Genomic DNA, 20,883 nt, shown 5'->3' with positions numbered 1-20,883 from the left:
TCCCTGTCCGGTAATAAAAGTTCAGGCCAGACTAATCCGGCGGCCCGCTACCTCCTCCTCTGTCCCCTGCTTGGGCCCTGGAGGTGTCTCCATTCTAAAACAATTAGAACCACTGACCTTTTTTTTTTCTTTTTTCTTTTAAACCCAAATTTCCAGAAGTTTAGAAGGAATTTAATACTAACTAACAACAAGGAAATTAAACAGCCTCCCCTGGGGTCTGGGAGAGAAGAATATTCAACATTCTCAGCAGAAAATGACAGATTTGGTAAATGGGCAGGAAGGCATCGGGGGAACTGCATGGAGTAGGCTTAAGGCTGAGCTCCAGACAAACAGCTGAATACACAACTAAAATTGGATTTGTATTTATGACCATCCAGCCTTTACTGGCACAACGCTGCCACAGTGCACAAGTCAATGGTACCACCTACAGTTAAGGAATATCATAGGCCCTTTATTTGTAGTCCATGCAAACAAAGCAGATGGGAGCGTGACAACACTGTCTGATTTCTTAAGAGCTTGGTTGGGGTTTTCAATCTATCAAAAAATTGAAAAAAGTGAGACTGGTGGAGTCCTATTGGAGTTTTGTGGAGGAGGGGGTTGGTTGGGCCAAAAAAGAAAGAGACACCTAGAGTACTTTTGAAAATTTGTTTCCTATAATTATACCTTAGTAGTCTCGAAATATTCACCATTGGTTGCACTACCATGGGCTAGGGTTGTGCAGAAAATGGGCTAGAAAATAGGACACAGGATGAAAATGTTATATGTAATTTAGTTTTTGAACCCTTATAGTAGCACTCTTTTGTAATTTTTCAAGATTCAAAATAGAGCCAAATGTTTGAAGACACCTGGTCAATGCCCTCATATATGCTTGTTGATGCCCCATTCCAAAACCATGACTAATAATATGGAGTTGTCCCTATACCATCCTCCACTCTACTGGTAAGTCTTTCCACTAGTTTTTGGAGGGTGTCTGTGGCAATTTAGGCTTGTTTAGCCAATAGGGCATTTGTAAGTTTAGGTCCTGATGATCCAATAAATTCCAAATTGTTGAATATTTCTGGGGTCCGATCCCTGTGAAAGCTATTAAAGTTCCCCAAAAGCTAACTCAATCAACCAAATCTTCTTCATCACACCTATATAAGCTTTTAGAACATTTTGTTTCAAAACCATGGACATTATTGTGAAGATAAAAATAAATACCATGAAATTTTACTTTCTCATTGCACACTAAGGTCAAACATTTGCGGTCACCTTTAGAAGTGTGATGGACATCCCATCCCAAAACCATGGCCATTATTATAGAGAACTCCAATGGCCATAAATATGAAGCCCCCCATGGCAAATAATTTGAAGCCCACAATGGCCATTAACATGGAGTTGCCCCCACTTTAACATTCTCCTCTTTTCTGGGAAGGCTTTGCCAAGATTTTGAGCTTGATGGACATTTTATTCCAGAGCCATGGCTAATAATTAGGAGTGTCAACTCCATGGCCAATGTTATAGAGTTGTCCTCCTATAATGGCTTCCACTCAACTTCCACAAGACTTTGGAGGGTGTCTGTGTGATTTTCTCCCTTTTCAGGCCCTTTTGTTGGATGAGGAGACCTGGCTCACTATTCCATTTCATTCCAAAGGTGTTCAGTAGGGTTGGTGTCTGGATTCTGTGCAGGACACTCAAGTTCTTGATAAAGATTCCCAAAAACAAGACTAAGTCAGGTTTTTTTTTTTTTTTGGGGGGGGGGGGCGTGTCTATGCGTCTCTGTATATTTAGAGCACAAGTATTTCTATAGGGATCCAATATATCAGAATTTTTATGTACTGTTGTTTGTTTAGAAAACATTGAGGTCACGGCCTTGTACCCTTAAGTTGTTCTGACATCACATAAGTAACATTTGAGTATATAGTAGGAAATATTTACATAAATGTAGGAAAGACCAAAAGTTTGTGATCCGGAGAACTGATACTTGATATACATTAGATCATTCCGGTGGGTGGGATTTGGATATATGAATTTTTGAAAAATGTAAATGGTTACCGAAGAGAGTTTAATGATAATGGATTATCTTTCGTATTTGGTGATTATGTTGCTTAGGAATGTTGCTTCTATTAGGATTTATGATCAGATTACAACTTCGGTCATATGATGGATCATTTATATGTAGATGTTTGTTAAGACAATAGTCTCAGTCGTGTGTTCTGTTTTACCGAATTGGCTTCATTCGTTGTGATGTCATAACTCTAATTATCGGATTTTAAGGCTTCTTTTTCCTTTGTGGTTTGGGTACATATATGGCCTTGGTTTTCTCCATTGCTATATGAAATCTAAGCTTCATGGCAGAGAACGTGCCTTTATACATGAACAGAAATAGATGTAGGGATGCCTTGACCTCTATGTCATTGTGTGGTTCCATATAGATATGCTATATAGGCAAAAGTTTAGAAACACCTGATCATCACACCTATAACACCTCTTTGGACATCCCATTCCAAAAACCATGACCATTAATTTTGTGTTGGCCCACGTTTAAGCCTTCACATTTATGGGAAGGATGGAAGTTTACCCCCAAGGCCAAAGAAATGGAGTTGCCCCTCCATGTACATTATTATCAGGTTGTCCCTTTTCCCCATGGCCATTAATTAGATTTTTCCCCTAATGACACTGTAAAGTTGTTCCTCCCACTAATATCTATAAGATTTTGTTGTATCTGTGCAGAATCGCCCCCCTTATTGGTGAGGTCAGGTCCTGATGTTGGGTGAGAAGACCTGGCTCACCATTCCAATTCACCCCAAAGGTGTTCAGTAGGGTTGAGGTCTGGGCTCTGTGCAGAACACCGGAGTTCCTCCACAGAAAACTGGTGACCCCATGTCTGTATGGAGGGGGCTTTGTACCCCGGGGCACAGTCATGAGGGAACAGAAAAGGGTCTTCACCAAACTGTGACCACAAGGCTGGAAGAGCACAATTGTCTACAATGTCTTTGTATGATGGAGAATTACCAAGACCCTTCACATGGGACAGCTGAATGTCCATATTTTGAGGTAGGTCCTCATATCTGTGGGCCATATACGTAGGTGGGATAGTCGGTGTTCACACACTTTTATCCATTAATTGCAACTTGAAATCTTCAATCCTGTCCCAGTGAAGTAGAACCATTTAAATCACAAAAAAATGGGGAGAAGCCTCCCCAACCGGTAGCTTTCAGATATGAAAATTAGTCAGGTTAATCTCAGTCAAATTTAACAAATCTATACTAAAGATGCAAAATTTGATTTAGGTATCTAAGTCTGAAATACATCTGATCGTGAAAAGGTTAAGTTATTTCATCTAATGTTCTGAATTGTACAGTAAAAAAAATAGAAATCTTCAATGTAGTAGCATTGAAATAGTGCTAAGGGATGTTTTCTTCACTTTTCATCATTTTTCTTGCAGTCATAACTTATGATGAAAGAAAAGTTTAAAAGAATCTTTACAAGCTTTGTACAATGCATCTTTGTATCCATTCACCAGAGGAGAAGGGTTAATCTCATATTCCTGAGTCAACCATACAATATTACTTTGTACATTCGGTCGTGACCCAGGCATATGGTTCATTTTTTGTCTACTGTGCTGCTAGCGATCCGCTATGAAAAGTACACAGCATAGACGCTACTGACTTATTATCTGCTCAGCACCTGAAGAAGCATCTGTTGTCACAATGTAGAACATTTGTACCAGCATTAACTTGGAATTTAATAAAACATCCAATATTTTAAATAGCCAAAACAACAAAAAGTGTTACAAAGATAAAAAATATCATGAAGGTTTGACTTTCACATGACACACCAAGGTGCTTGTTGTACCTCCCATTCTACAACCATAGAAGTTAATATGAAGCCCTCCAATAGCCGTTATTATGGAGCCCCTTGCCACATGGCCATTATTATGGATCCCCAAAGACCAATTTTATGGATTTGTCGACCCAAGAAATTCTCCATTCTTTTGGGAAGGTGTCCACAAGGTTTTGGAAGGTGTCTAAGGAAATTTTCCTCTATTGGTGAGGTCAGGCGCAGATCTTTGGTTTGAGAAGACCTGGCTCACCATCCCAATTCATCCCAAAGGTGTTCGGTAGGGATGAGGTCAGGGCTCTGTGCAGAACACTCGAGTTCCTTCTTACCAAACTGGTGACCCCATGTCTTTATGGAGCTGGCTTTGTACCCTGGGGTACTGTCATGGGGGAACATAAAAAGGTCTTCACCAAACTGTGACCCCAAGGCTGGAAGAGCACAATTGTCTACAGTGTCTTTGTATGATGGAGAATTAACAGGATTTTGGGGAAACCTGGGGCCTGTCATTTGGAGCTGTGTCTTCCATACATCTGGCCACAGAGATAGATGTGATGTTCAGGTGAGAAGACCTGGCTCACCATTCCAATTCATCACAAAGGTGTTCAGTAGGGTTGAGGTCAGGGGTCTGTGCAGAACACTCGCGTTCCTCCACTGCAAACTGGTGACCCCATGTCTTTATGGAGCTGGCTTTGTACCCCGGGCACAATCATGGGGGAATAAAAAAAGGGTCTTCACCAAACTGTGACCACAAGGTTGAAAGCGCTCAGTTGGCCTAATCCAATGCAAACTTTGCCTATTAGTGCACAGACAAAAAGAGATTTAACCCTTCCATTCTCCAAAGCAAAAAGTGTCGGGTATGAGACAAGGAAATATTGCAATGCACGTTATCACAATACACATTCTTTGTAATGGCATTTAGACAATGGAGCTTCTATGTCTATGTATTGCACCAGACAACCCATGTCCATTTTTATAATTACTCAATGCACATTCATTTTAAATAAGCAGCCTTAATGCATCACACATTAACACCCACCAACGGCATACTCATATATTAAGCTTTAATGTAACTCATCGTAGCAGGTAAAGTAAAGTTATAAATAGGCCCTTAGTTTCCCATTAACTACTTTCACTCTCAGCGCTGGAGACCTCAAGCAGAAAACTACCAGTGCCAGACTGTCAGTGCCATGAACAAACATATCGTACATTTTTTATGTCATTTTGTTTCATCATGACTAATGCATATCTACATAGCAAGTCATCTGTGAGTCCCATGTCTTGTAAAAATGCAGCTTTGAGCTCTGACGCTGTCACAAATGCACACAGACTTTTTCTGCTCTTACATATTATGACAGCAGAGGATACACATCCATAGGATAACACACCATACTATTTTATACAATATCTTACACATGGCATCAAGAATATCACATCAACTTTTTGTTGTTTTGAATTTTTAATACAAGTGCAGACCATGTATCTATTGCTTGATATTTCCTTCTCTCCTCTTCCAGGAACTGATTTTCCCCCTGGACCATCACATGTTCAGATACACTGTAACCCAGAACTTCCATTTCCACATTTTGCCCATGGGAACATGCCACGTAATCTGGTGCCGAGCTAAAGTCATCTTTCTAACAATATTTTATGCATGACAATTAGAGTACAAAAAGCTGAGAATCCATATCTCTATGTCGACCTTTATTGGAGCTCCTTATTTAGGTGTAATTACATACATAATTCAGAGGAAAGAAAGGTTTATAGAAAGAAAAAAAAAAACTTTGCACAATTAAACTAAAGATATTCATTGTTCTGCTGCTGCTGGTGGGGATGGTGGTGGGGTATTACTGAAATGTATTCATATTCATATGGTCTGCATTTCACATGTAATGGGGAACATACAATGCATGATATCATATACCTATTACATGAAAAAATATTACAGGAGATATAATCCAAATCACTAAAATTTTAAATATGTTAATATCATTTCAAAAATAATTTTCTATCATTAAAATTATAATTTCTGATAATCCTGCCATGGAGGTCCTTGATTATAAATTCCCTGGTAGAGCATGACAACAACTCTTCCTTGCCTCCCACTTGTGCTGTTGTGGACCTCTGATGGTGACCTTTCGGCACACATTACCATATCCTTTTTTCTGTACTCTTTGTATCTTATATATAAATTCACAGCCACAAAATCATGGACAAATATTACAAGTCATTTGCACTATCCCTTACATATTCCTACAGGAAGAACGGCAGCTTTTAGGTGATACGGCTGTAAAAAAAAAATTGGTCAGTGACAGGACAGTTTAAATCAGCATAAACGGGAGAAAATGTAAGGATACATAGCACAGATGAGTATTTTTGATTAATATTTGATTCAATTGATTATTATTTGTAAGTAACTATTTATTAGGAGCTTCTGTAACCCTCATTTGTCATTTAAATTGTATGTCTTGGTAAAAACTCATTCAGCATATCTCCCCAAGACATACAAAAAAAATTATCTATTGCTGTTTCAGAAATCCGGTGAGTTCTTTATATTTTGTTTGAGCTGCTAGTACAGTTCTTCTATAGGCATATATCTCAACCTTGCTTTCAATAGAGTTCACCTCTGATGAACTACAGAGCACCTCCTGCTAGGTTATGGCAGTTAGGAGGTCTTCTAATGTATTTTCCCAAATCCTGCAGGCTGCACCTCCAAATATTAGGTGTTGTCACCATTAAACAGAAAGGGCCTGATTTAGTAAAGCTCTCCAGGATTGCAGAAAATAGACTATCATGGGAGAATATGGAGGATTCAGCAAACCTGGAATAGATCTGGTACAGGATTACAAGCATTTGTCAATTATTAGCAAATTATTTTTAAGGCATTCATTCCAGGTATGCTGATTGTCTATCAGATACCCCCTGTGCCACTGTTTGTATCTGTTTGTCATTTGCAACCCCTATTTAATGTACAGCTCTGCGTAATATGTTGGCGCTATATAAATTCTGTTTAATATTAATAATAATATTATTACTACTACTACTACTAATAATAATAGTAATAATATACCTCCTCCAGTCTAGAATAGCTTTAATAAATCAGACCCAAAATGTAATACTAGTAAGGCAAAGGTAGGCAAACTCCGGCCTTCAGGCTGAATACAGCCTAGCCAGTATTCCAGTCCAGCCTAATGCCCCCCTAGTTATTTATTGTTGGATCCGGCCTAATTGAATTGTCGGGTTATTGTGAGTTCCCGTGATATCATCGAGTTCCCGCACAGTAACCCCGAATACTATGCCAAAGAGCAGAAGCAACGCGCAGCTACCAGTCTCCGGAAGGTTGACCTAGAACCTCGTGTCTTAAACCCCGAATGGACTGACAAATTATTCTTTGACCAACGCGGCAACAAAGCCCTGTGTTTAGTGTGCCATGACACCAACAGCACTTTCAAGCCGTCGAATCTCAAGGGGCATTTCGATGCCAAGCACGCCCACACGTACAGAGACTACACCGTGGATGAGTGAAAGATTGAGGCTGCTCGCTTGCAGTCACAGTTGGACCTTTCCGTGGACACCTTGTTTTTTCTGGCCTAGTGTGCCTTCCTGACCTCCTAAAATGGTCTAGTAGTCCAAAAAGTTTGCCGACCCCTGTGGTGGGGTAACTGTCTGGAAAAACAGCCTCAAAAATTTAAACTAATGCTGCCACCACATTTAAGGATGGGTGGGCTGTATTACATTTTCAACCTTAATGCATACCTTAAATCTTTTGTGCAGACCCCAACACACAAAGCACCTCACTTAAACCCCATTCAATAATTTAACGTCAAAGGGAATTAATTTTTTTTTCTGCAAAAGTGAGGATTTCAGTATTCTTTCCACAGCACGTCCTTAATAAATACAGTAAAACAGCTGTTTTTGTTTTTCAGTACAAATGTTCACGCAGAAAATATGACTAACTAGAAATTGAAAAGTTTCCAGGAATATAACAAAATATCTCAAGAACGAATGCTGAAACTCTAATCTCATTTAGATTCCCCTTCTCCTCTGTAACTATTGATTTTTTATAGCATAAAGTTCATTTCTTTTATATCTTTGTGTGTTTGTGCTAAATACACATTTTATTTTATATAACAGCCACTGACCTTGAGCGCCTGGTGTATGCCTCCCCCAAAAAAATCCAAAATGTATGGTCTGTATGGTCTTCTCTTTCTACATCACCACAATCATTTAGGTCGCCAATATTGGCAAAATCCAGCTGTTGTTTTGACAGCCAGAACTAACTCTGTGCTTCTGTGTAATACGACACTATGTTTGCAGGAATCATTATTAAAAACAATGTATCAATATTATTGTCATTATTGTTACATTGTATTTACACAAGGGAAGGGATAACTTTTCAACAGCACATGATGTCAATTAAATATTCGAAAGGATACATAAATAATAATAATTGTTAAAAATATAATAAAATCAATATTTTTAATAATATTTTTTTTTTAATGTATACAAAACTTTTTACTTCCAGATAGCATTTATCACTTCCTACTTTATTCGGCTATTATTTTTACTCTTTTTATTCTGTTTCCTATTTGTTCTTTTAACCTTTATTCATTCTAGAAAAATTCTTACCACTCAAAAATCACATTCAACATTTTAAAAGGGGAAAAAAATACATAAATGTTTTATTTTTTATTACAAATCCAAAATGGGCGTATGCCATATGTGGAGAGAACCACAATATTTAAATATAACATGCAAATAACAATAATATATAATGGGGCTGTAAGGACCTGGTCCAGCACCCTTGCCAGACACCAGTCCCCCAATGAAACATTGCAGTCTTCACCTATAGCAAGCCCCCGCTGGGGAGACTGGTTGTGTTTCCCAGCACACAGTTGCCCCCAGGACAGTGCACAAGGAGGATGTCTGGGGAAGAAAGGGCTAGGGACCAGGAACCCACAGATAAAGCAGAACAAAGGATACCAGCAAAGGATTCCAGAATACACACCCAGAGGTCATACACAGGTAATCCGTCCACCAGATGAGGTATCCAAGGGAAAAGACAAAGCAGAATTGGGGTCACAGGCAAATGGTTGGTCCAGGCAGCAGACAATCGCAGAGTCAGCAATAGTAAAGCCTATGAATTCCTACACCAGCAGCAGGTCAGCCCAGCTGAACTTTACAACAAGAACTGGGCACTGTGAGCAGAAAGCCTATAACGTCCCAACAGCCAATGGCAGTGCATGATAGAGCTTGGGACTACTTAATACCTGCAGCAAAATGTCCAAATACCTTCAGCTGCACACAGTCTCATTGCAGGGGATGCTGAGAAATCATTCACAGCTAAAAAGTATCCGGGGATGCCGCAGATTGGGGAGCAGAAGACTGACAACTATTTGCTGGGTCTCCCTTGCTACTGTAAGCAACACCACTGAAGAGAATAAATACGAAACACTGACCTGCAATGGATTACTGCATGGGATCACCGGCCAGATAAACAGGGACCTTACTGGTACCTTTTGTAGGAGATTACCAAACTTTCTTCATAATAAAACTTATATCAAAATCATCCAAACTAAAGATGTCCATTTCAAGGAAGAGTAATACAACATCAAGTGTCATATGATTCTGAGTATACAATTATTATTAAACAGGATTTATATCACGCCAACATATTACATAGTGCTGTACATTAATTAGGAGTTGCAAATAACAGACAGATACAAATAATGAAACAGGAGGAAGCAAGAACTCCAACCAAAGGAGCTTACGGTCTAACAGTTACAATTCACTGTTAGGAGTCTATAATTCACTTAATCACAGAGCAATTATTCACATAATCAGATCAAAAACATCAATTGCTGCATTCCTTAAAGAGGAATTTTCACTCGACGTGTTTCATAGACTTGGTCCACTTCTTCAGAAAGGAAGATTTTGCTTCAATATCAACATTCATTTTATATTACACAACACTATTTCAATAATTGAAATAAAATGGCCACTGTCAAATTAGAACATTTTTTTAATTTTGTTATAAATTCATATTTAATTTTCGGAAGGAAACATTAAATCATCAATATAGTAAGAAAAAAATAGATAGTATTTATTTTCCATTTTACTATACCTGGTTGATTTAAACTTACTAGTCACAGGTAAAACTAGAACCATTTGTTTTTATTTTTGCCTATAGATCAATGTTTAATATTTAGAAGGAAATTAACTACAAATTCATTTTGCATCCTAAAATAAATAATTTGTATTCAATGGTTAATGATAAAATAAATGGCCATTAGACTCACGATAATACTGTGAAAAGTGCTCTGTTCCATACGGGGTAATTATTTATTTTCCTTGTGAGAGGTTAAGAAATTGTATGTAAAAAAATATATATATATACAAGAAAAGGGGGATTAATGCAGAAAAAAATGGGTCTTGGTGTAGGGAAGCCCAGGGTTTGCCCTCAGCTTCTGCACAAGGTAACTTTCTCTACTGCAAAGAAATTATTTATTTTATCACTGAAAAATAAAATATGTAAATGATACATTTTAAAAAAACGGAGTCCGTGCTTTCAGCAAGGTTAAGTTTTTAGGTCCATTCCTGGTGGAAATACTATTTCCTCTGTGATTTGCTACTACATGAATACTTTGATATAAAACATTTGTTACAGATGTATTATAATCTGTTTACTGTTCAGTTCAAAGCTAATTTAGATTTATCAAACACACCTTCCACAACTTTGTCAAAACTGCAGGCAGAGGTTCCATAGACTTTGGCTAATTATTATAATGAAGTCAGAAATGTACCTTTCCTGGGCAGATTATTAATGGAATTGCAAAGTTTTACTACTCCAGGGAACATTTGAAATCTTGCAGTTGTTCTTGCGATGAGTGAAGCTGTGCTTTCTGTACTGCAACAGGTTGTCATAACTTTGATTAGCTAATTAATAAGAAAGAAAGTGAATCAAAACAAGCTCACACTCCAAGCTTGACGGCATTTCTTGCTTTCATTTCCCACAGATCCAGCGGCTCATTAAGTTCCCACCTGCGTAACATGCAAAGTGATATTGGTCCCTTGCTTGGTTTGTCGTCCGTCAATAACTCTCCATGTTAATTGTCTTGCTATTTATATAGCGGATGAGGCCAATGCTGGGAGGTTAATTCTCGCTTTAATCTAAACACAAAGCACACTGTTTAATCATAGATTAAGCACCGCCGCTACTGCGTAGCCAGATATGAATTTCATCAATCGCAGATATGTTCAAATAGAACTGTTTTCTGGTATAAAACAATTAACATGTTTCCAGCTACTTAAAGCTGAACTAAATCAAGTTATACTTACCGGTCTCTATTCCATCACAGGACACAGCCATCTTTTTGGTTCTTGTAATCTTTGGCCACCTTGATTGGATGGGATGACGTAACTCCCACATGAGTTCATTTAGTGCCGCCAACCAAATAGCAAGCTGGGATTGCTGGCTTCCACTAACAGCTCCATGGAACAATCAGACAGGTAAGAATGCTTATTGAAGAAAGCACACCATCTGTCATATTCTGCAAAAAAAGCCCTGCCTAATCATTCAATTTAAAGTGGAAACCAAGGTAAAGATCCTTATGGTCATATTTCAAGTAAAAGGTCCTTCTATGCTGTATGTATTTCCTATTTTTCCCCCTTCTGACTCTGAGTCATGATTAAAATGCACTATATAGCCAAAAGTGTGTCAACCCCCTCTTTTAAATGATGGAGTTCAGGTGTTAATGTTATAACACCCAAGGACATTTTTCCTCTTCCAGCTTTGTGTGGTCACAGTTTGGTGAAGATCCTTTTCTATTTCGCCGTGACTGTACCCCGGGGTACAAAGCCAGCTCCATAACGACATGGGGTCACCAATTTGCTGTGGATGAAATTGAGCCCTTACCTTAATACTACTGAATACGTTTAGAATGAATTGGAACGATGAGCCAGGTCTTCTAACTTTATAATCACACCGACCTATTATTATTATTATTATTAATAAACAGGATTTATATAGCGCCAACATATTACGCAGCGCTGTACATTAAATAGGGATTGCAAATGACAGACTAATACAGACAGTGATACAGGAGGAGAGGACCCTGCCCCGAAGAGCTTACAATCTAGTAACCTATATGACCTATATGGCCAGATGTATGAAAGACACCTCCTCAAATGATGGAGACCATTCTTTTCCCAGTGAAGGGTCCTGGTAATCCTCCATCATACAAAAACATTGTAGACAATTGTGCTCTTCCAGCCTTGTGGTCACAGTTTGGTGAAGACCCTTTTCTGTTCCCCCATGACTGTGCCCCGCGGTACAAAGCCAGCTCCATAAAGACATGGGGTCACCAGTTTGGTGTGGAGGAACTCCAGTGTCCTGTACAGAGCCCTGACCTCAACCCTACTGAACACCTTTAGGATTTGGATGAATTATCATCCAAAATCCCCACAGAAACTCTCCAAAATCTTCTCAAAAGAGGGGAGCAACTGAAAGCCTAAATGTTCTTTAGGTAAATAATGATCTGCGTGGAATTATTCAAGCCTTTGACCCATTTATGATCTTTTTAGTATAGGATACAATTACAAGATATGTCTCAATGTGGACACCAAAATACCACAACATCAAGCCTTTGAGCAGAGGTCTTCCTTGGAGAGATGTCAGACCAAATCTTTCTTGTGATCCCCAAGACACTTTCCTGGTTGCACGATATATGTATCAACAAAAATAACCAGGAAAGGAAGCATGTTGAAACTGTTAATGGTGCCATTTTCTTGCTAAAAATGAGAATATAATCTACCTAATAACTAAAATTTTCTCTTGCCCTTAAAAAAGTTGTCACTGGAAAATGCATGTTGAGTGTTGAAAATTTCTTGCAAAATTTATACCCTTGCAGAAAAAGTTTAGATATGGAATGTGCCCAGGTGCCTAAAATGTTTCCCTCCACTGCGCAATGGAATAATTGGTGTTGCTTTTGAAGTTGATCTATACATTGCCCTTGATAATGACCAACAGCCTCCGTAACATTGACACCAGCTTATGCTTAAATGGTGAACCATGAGACCTTATCAGTAAGCATTTTCAAAGTCCAGGTAGTAAATCCTAATAAATAGGATTCTATCCCCCATCCACTTCCAATTTTTTTGAGGTGCATTTCCAAATTTAGTATTTGTAGGTGACATCTGATGTGATAAACCAACCTATTTATTCAAAATTTGCCATCAGCACATGGCAACAGAAGAAAAAACTGACCTGCAAGTTATTTTTTGTGCAATGCAGAACAACACTTGACATTGCAAGAGGATTATTTAGCATTGCAATACTCTGTATAGTGTGTTGTGAAACTCCATAATTTACCTACCCTTTCCAGAAACTACCATTCCTCATTTGGTGTGAGTCTACAGAGTAGCAGCATTGTCATCCCAGGGCACGGGGTTACTGCGGAAGTGCATGCTGATGTCTGAATGCTTTCTTTTGATTGATGTGTTTTCCAGCATCTGTTCAATCTGGTCTTAGCAATGAAGTGGCCACAACGGATGTGTTGTGGCCAATTTAGTGTGCACCTAAATGCACCCTCGACATGAACGTGATAAAGTCAACGCAAGATGCTCAAACCGATGCAATCAAATATTAGTAAAGATTATTACAATATCCATTAAATATATTCCCTTGCATACTTTGTTTAAACCTTAGGTTTCATTAATGGAAGGTCACATGGAAATTTGGTAACACAACTATTCATTAAACATATCCCAAGTAAACCAAAGCTGCACAGGTGCGGCTTTCATTAGCCCGGGAATGATATATACACAGAAATAAAGGACTATTGTAATTTATGGAGCATTATTTGCAAATAAAGATAGTCAAACTGTGAGAAATAACTTTGCAGAGAAATGTTTAAGATGCTTAAAGGGAACTAAAAAGAAAATGGATGTGCCCTTTAAAGAAATAAGTAGGTCATTGGCAGGCTAAACTTTCCCAGTATACTAAACAATCTGATATGATTGGTGGTGATGAGGTCAGTTTCACTTTGCTTTGTTCATGCGGTGCTCTTGTCAAGAGGGATTCCTTCTGAGCCAACAAGCAATAATATCAAGCTTGAACGAGCGCATCGTCTCTGCACGTGGCTCCAGCCCTATGGCATCTTTAATGTACCCATATTAACACGCTGTTGCATGCTGAACACTTATCAGAGGCAAAATATAGGAAAGCCCAATAATGTCCTTTTTGCTGCTTGCACATTAAGGGTGGTGTTGTTAGGAAAATGGTCAATATATAATTGTCATTACCAAGTCAACCAAAGCTTGGCTGCCATTCAGGGGTCTGTTGGCCCCGTACATACCTGCCACAGTAACAAAGACGTTACTTAGTGATCCGCTAATCCCTTCCCTGCGGTGCAATGTGGTGACAAAGACATGACAGGGATGTTCAAATAGCCACTTGCTCTGTAGATGTTGATCGGGCCATTTTTAATCCATAGTGGAACCATCTGTGTTCTGTTTTCAAAGTAGATATAAACCCCAACTGAATGACAAGGGAGTCTATGTGTTCATTTTTTCACCTAATATTTAAATAACTTTAAAGTTTGTGGTGAAAGTTGTGTGAATTTTCAATATATCACTAGGTATTATAAGTGATTGCTTTACCTTTTTTTCATCATCTGTTGCACCTCAGTGCTGTTGGTTTCCTGCAGGCGTCTTGTAGACTCCAGGTTGCACAGAATTTCCCAGGTTGGGTACCCCGATGGTGACAAAGCCAAATAGTTTATTTTGAAAGGACCACTTGCAATCTTCTTTCGAAGCCCATCTGATGAGGTATCAACTCAGTGGCACAACTGGTCTACAGGGACATGATGTTGTAATCTTATAACTGGAACAGGACCCTCAGGGCAAGATCACCAGAGACTATTTTATTGGAAGCTGCAGATTTAAAAATGTTAGAAATTATTTTTTCATTATACGATCACTAAAATATCATATTGTGTATTTTCAATAATTCTTTAAATCTTTTGAAATGTGAAGCTTTCTTAAAAGTAATTCCTAGTGTTTTTGCCATGAATGTCCTTGTTGGGCCACTTTCTGTAAAGGGGTGCCAACTGCCTCCCAATTGTTTTCCTGTGTTATCACCCTGTGCCATGTAACCCTGAGGGAGACAGTAAGCAATGATAATTGACACCAACCAACTGAATTAACTACACCAACTGAACAAGAATGATCCACCATGCTCCCAATTGGAAAGCCAGTCCAGGTCAATGATGTACAGTGACCTATGGGGTGCCTATAGACTGAAAGTGGCTGTAAAAAAGTGCACATGAATGGTCCACCATGCTGCCAATTGGAAAGCAAGTCCAGATCAATGACTTGCAGTGACTTTTGGAGTGCCTGTAGACCAGAAGTGTCTCTAAATACTGCACAAGAATGGTCCACCATGCTTGCAATGGGAAAGTTGTTCCAGCTCAATGACATGCAGTGGTCTATGGGGTGCCTATAGACTGAAAGTGGCTGTAAAGGCTGCAAAAGAATGGTCAACCATGTGCCCCATTGGAAAGCCAGTTCAGATTGATCACATGCAGTGACCTATAGGGTGCCTGTATCCTGGAATTGGTGGTCAAAGCTGCAGAAGAATGGTCCACCATGTTCCCAATTGGAAATATTTTTTTGAAATGACTCTACTAAACTATGGGGTGACGTATACTGACATGCAGTGATCTATGGGGTGCCTGTATCCTGGAATTGATGGTCAAGGCTGCACAAGAAACATCCACCATGCTCCCTATTGGAAAACCAGTCCAGTTCAAAGATTCAGCAGTGACCTATGGGATGTCCGTAAACCAGAAAAGGCTGCAAAAGTTACAGGAGGTCAGCAGCACTGAGATGCACCAATGATTGAAAAACATGGTGGAAAAGGGCTTAAGGTACATATTTCTACAACAAGCTCGTTGTCATCCAATTTGGGTTCCTATCCACTTTATATCTTATATGAGACTTTAGCAATCAGGTTTACATCTCTGCATTGCTTTAAATATACCAAAGATCTTGGAAGCCCAGAATTTAGTTCTCACCTATTTTCTCCTGAAGAGACAGAACACTTGTATGTGCTGACAAAAATTGCTAATCATAAAAATTTACTTGGCGAGTGCGGAAACATGACAGAACCTTTGAGGGAGCTCTACAAGGTTGCTCTGCTGACCTGACACACAGCATAGGCTGTCAGTCCTTTTACCCATGGGAAGACAGCAGTGCTGCTTGCTCAGCTGATGACAACCTGCATTTGGTAGAGTGATGGCAACTGCCTGTTCCTTCCCATTTCACTTATCTCTCTTCCTAAATCGAGCTTGACAAAGGGCAAGGTGAAGCTCGGATTTTACATGGCAAAAGTTCATCATCTCGACATCAGAATTTTTCGACAATTCAGTTTTACTACTCGGTTATAAGTCACCAGAAGATTAGCAATTCAGTAATACGGACTGTGGATTTATTTCGTAGCATAAAGGCCCAGCACAGAGAGAAATAACACATTTACAAAAGTATATGTTTACCAGACAACTTTTTATTAAATTGTGCCCAATATAATATTCACCAAACAAATGCAGCTCTTTAATCAATTGTATTTCATTCAATGAATTGTGTAAGTTCCTGATATCAGCATCTTGCATGTTTTGTACAATAAAACTCAGATTGGGGAAAAGCAGCACATGGAGCGAATACAATGTACTGACAAGGAGCATGCTGACAGAGAGAACATACTACTTCTGTTCAATGGTGACAACACTATATCATGCATTGAATGTCTAATGGTGACAACATTGCGTATTGTGTGTTGAAAGATACACTTATAACTTCCAAGCCCAATAAGAATTCATAAACATCAGAGTAAGAAAATGTTAAAATTTTCTGTATCTAATACATCTTGTATAACATAAGTAATGCTGGATGCAAAATATTCCAAGAATATTTTCTCAGAAAGAAATATACCCTAAGAACATTTGAACCTAGGAGAAAATAGTTGAAACCCTCCCAAGAACATTTGCCATCAACCTGAAGATTTGCCTTCCATAAACTTTCTTGAGGTTTGACTAGTTGTTGTAAAATGAGTCAAACTGTTCACAAAGCATGTGGGGAGAAATGTTAAAATTATATGTGTGTAAAAAATATGATCCAAGGCCCTCATCTCTGTTGGGAGATCCTCAACCATCTACCAACAAGAGATGAACTTTTTTTCTATCTAATATAAACCAATTGTCCTCCCTGTCCAAAATGTGGACCTCACTGTCTTGCAACAAATGTCTTCTTTCCTTGATTAAGTAGGAAGACCATTGGGATCCAACCTGTAGAGTTTGTCTTCTTATGCCTATTTCCTATATCCATTCGTTGAGCTGTTCTTTTCATGTTCCAATGCTAGACGAGACTTTGTCTAACCCACTTTTCATTGCATATACCAAGACACTTGGCTTGTGTTTTGGTGTTGGGTCTTTTGAATGTGCAAGACTTGACTCTGTGTATTGCTAGGCTTGAAAACACAAGAAAAAGAATTTGTTAAAATTGTTCTGAGGTTTTCAGACTTTACAGCCACACACCAGTTGACTATATAGCTCATTGAACTCCTTCTCCTGTCTGTTTGATGGTCTCATGTTTTGGTTTGAATTTGTAGACATTCAAAGGAACCTGGAATGATTTCCAGGTACCTGTAGAGGTGGTCCTCATACCATTTGTTGGGCAGTTGACATCTGTCTTGACACATTCCATGTTGACTGTATTTGGGTGTTGGAATTACCCCAGTGGTTTCAATACTGGGGTTTGTTCTGTAATCTTATTAGAACTGAAGAAGACCCATGGATGAGCAACAGGATGCCTTCAACATCACTGGACAAGTCCAATTTAATGTCACTAACCACGACTACGTGTCGTACATGTCGTACGTAAGTACAAATTGGGCAATTTTGCTCATCTTCCCCTAGTCATTTAGACATGACAAGAAAACATACATTTGTCACTATGAGACAGCTTTCTTGTTTTTCCATCCAGACTAAATGGGCCCCTCCCATGGCCCCTATAATCTCACTTGCAGAGGATCTATCCTGCTGTCAATTCCAGCTGCATTTACCATGTGAGGGGCTCAGATCAGCCTGGTTATAAAAAGAGCTAATGAGCGGGTAACTCATATGTGCAGCCATGCGGAAAGGCTTCGTGTGCTAACATCTGAGTCAGCTCAGCTCTTGCCTGGCACGGCCAGCCAACACATTCACTAACTAATGTTGACGAACAGATAAAAACCCAGCACTGCGGGCATCCAGCGATCAGGCTCTCCAAGCATACAAAGAGGGAGGGTTAGGAAAAAGCAAAGCTGCCAGATCTAGAGAACAGTAAAAGTGTTTATGGTGCAGATTCTCGGTAAGCCGTGCCATGCAGAGGAATTACATTCTCCATGGCTTGCAAGCAAAATCTGTAAACCATAAAGTAGATGTCAACCACATCCCTAAATTCTCATAGTAGCTTTACACATTGCTATAAACCGTATTATAATAGTCTGTAAAAATCGGCAGCTTTCATTAAAAATATCCCTGGTGATCTTAAAATTAAAGGTTTATGTATTTTCTATTATGGGATGAAAAGTGTCTACCGGTTGTCCTTCTATGTTGCCACCAGCTCTCTGCTGTAGGCTACCATACTGGTGCATTGAACAACCTATGGCTTTGGAATGGTTTCAAGCAGACAGAACATGGTCTAACATGCTGCAAGAAATCCCAGATATGCAATAAAGGTGAAATGGGTAATTTTGGTTTAAAAAACAGTAAACAGCAGTTGTTAATGATACATAATGCTTTAGCAGACTCAATGTCATCCATTTAAGGTTTACATCTGCTTTGAAATGTTTAACACAGATTTGTGTCAATGTGCAGAAATATTGCACGCATTTTCAAGAACCTGAAATAAATAAGAGCAGCAGATGGAGAATGTGATGTAAAGGTGTTGTGTAGATAAAAAAAAGTCAATTGGAATATCAAGGCTCAATGCATATGGCCAGATGCTCCCCGGTGTATCCAGGTGTCCTGTACATATGGGTTCATATTGGCCCAGCTGTGCACGAAATGCATCCCACACTACAGCTGGATTGTGAAACTGATAATATATGTGTTTTTGTAGCCTAAATATTTCAAAATGCTGTGCACATTCCTTGTATAAGATCTGAGAATATATAAGAATCTAAGAATATATCTCAAGTACTTTTTAGTACAATTATCTCCCCAATCTGAGTTCACAATTATCTCCCCAATCTGTGCAGTCTTCAGTCATTCTTTGAGAAATATTTTGGTTGTACATGGCTAATCTGAAAAGCATTTTGGACTTTTTTGTTATATTGTATTTTCTAATTTTGTCCTTAATGTTCGGCTATGCAATATTGATTACTGCAGTTTATGGACAAAAGCATGTAAAAACCTGCCGAGCACCATCAACTGGTGACACCAAGAGCATCTCCAAGACTATCATGGGAGAACCTGGGTGACTCAGCAAACTTGAAATAGATCTAGTCCAGGATGGAAAACATTTGCCATCTTTTAGCAAATGGCTTTTAGGAAATCCAATCTAGGTTTCATGGATCATCCAGGTTCTCCTGTGATAGTCTATCTTCTCCAGTCTTGGAGAGCTTTAATAAATCAGGGCAATGTCCTAATGGAGCGGTCTTAGTTCTCAGGGGTACAGTCTTGAGGGAACAGAAAAGGGTCTTCACGAAACTGTGACCACAAGGCTGGAAGAGCACTATTGTCTACAATGTCTTTGTATGATGGAGTAATAGCAGAACCCTTCACTGGGGACATCTGATCTCCATCATTGGGAAGAAAGAGCTTTTAAAATGTTATGGTGGGATGTGGAGGGGCTACTTACTTTTGATCATGTTATTTGGTGTTATAGTAAGGTGTCTACATATATAGAGAGAGACAAATTATGGTGGAAGAATATCAGAACAATTCAATAGGAAAACCTGGGCGCCATCATTTAGAAAGGAACCACATAATTTTGGCCATAAAATTGAGCATGATGGTTAGGGGTCCACAAACTGTTGGACATTTTGTGTACTTCTATATGAATGTTAAATATTAGATTTAATAGAAAGGATTACACCGAATTCTTTGCGACTTTTAGTTTTTGCTTGTTGTCTTTATAGGGGTAAAGCAGTTCCTAGGGAGGGCAGCTTCTAGGAAATTTAAACAAGCACTAACCACCAAGCACAAATTATTTTAACTCAGCCCAATGTAAACAAAATTCCTTGCATTCTTAGAATCTCTTAAAAACTTTAAAGCAGACCTTAACTCAAAATTTTTACTTTACATAAAAGGGTAGTCAACCTTTTTGTGTAATGTAAAAATAGTATTTTTTTTAAATGCAACAGCCTTTAAATCAAAAAGGGTGCAGCACCGTCCTTTTTGTCTTGATCACTGAATGGGAACACAAAGCCTCCCAGGATACCTATGTTAAGCATCCTGGGAGGCTTTTGGATGCTCCTTCTGCACATGCCCTGATTTCAGGCATATACAGAAAGAGCCCTTTCTTTAATGGAAGAAAAAAATTGCCAATCTAACACATTCGACGTGAGGTTGGCAATCATTTTCCCCATTTATGCCACCCGTTCTCACCTGCACAGTGTAAGATTGGGTGACTTTGAAGAAGAACCCGGAAAAAGAAAAAGGAAGATGTTGTGCCAGGCACTGGGCTGAAGACGGATACTGAGACGATGCGGGACTCAAACGAAGAAACCTCCCGGTAGATAGGTGAACCTTCGGGATTTAGGGTAAGTTTTTTTTTTTTTTTCATTTTGAGTTTAGTTCTGCTTTAGGCAAAAATCCTTATAAATTATTGTCCAATGTGCTCCAATATTGGGGAAAAAATGTCCCTTTCTCCAGTCAAATAATCCACATGTTATATGTAACAGCAGCGGATTATATTTTGCTACCTTCAGACCTATCCTTTGCTTTAAAAAAAAAAAAAGCTCAAGTCAGCTTAAAGCAGCTCCCATGGAAGTTTACTCCACAATTTCACAATTTTTATACTGGA

The 20,883-nt window shown here is 38.9% G+C and overlaps 1 long non-coding RNA gene across 1 annotated transcript in view; it reads right to left on the bottom strand.

The window, feature by feature from the left end:
- LOC140344110 (uncharacterized) overlaps positions 1-18,026 on the bottom strand; it is a 50,250-nt gene extending 32,224 nt beyond the window's left edge. Inside the window, exons 1-2 of the long non-coding RNA XR_011923490.1 lie at positions 17,409-18,026; positions 14,479-14,751 (exon numbers count right to left, since the gene is read on the bottom strand). This is a non-coding gene — a long non-coding RNA (uncharacterized lncRNA). The remainder of the gene's footprint in view (positions 1-14,478; positions 14,752-17,408) is intronic.
- Between the last annotated feature and the right edge of the window lie 2,857 nt (positions 18,027-20,883).

This window comes from Pyxicephalus adspersus, chromosome Z, assembly GCF_032062135.1.
Source record: "Pyxicephalus adspersus chromosome Z, UCB_Pads_2.0, whole genome shotgun sequence".
Lineage (NCBI taxonomy): Eukaryota > Metazoa > Chordata > Amphibia > Anura > Pyxicephalidae > Pyxicephalus > Pyxicephalus adspersus.
This window is presented reverse-complemented; position numbering and strand designations above follow the sequence as displayed.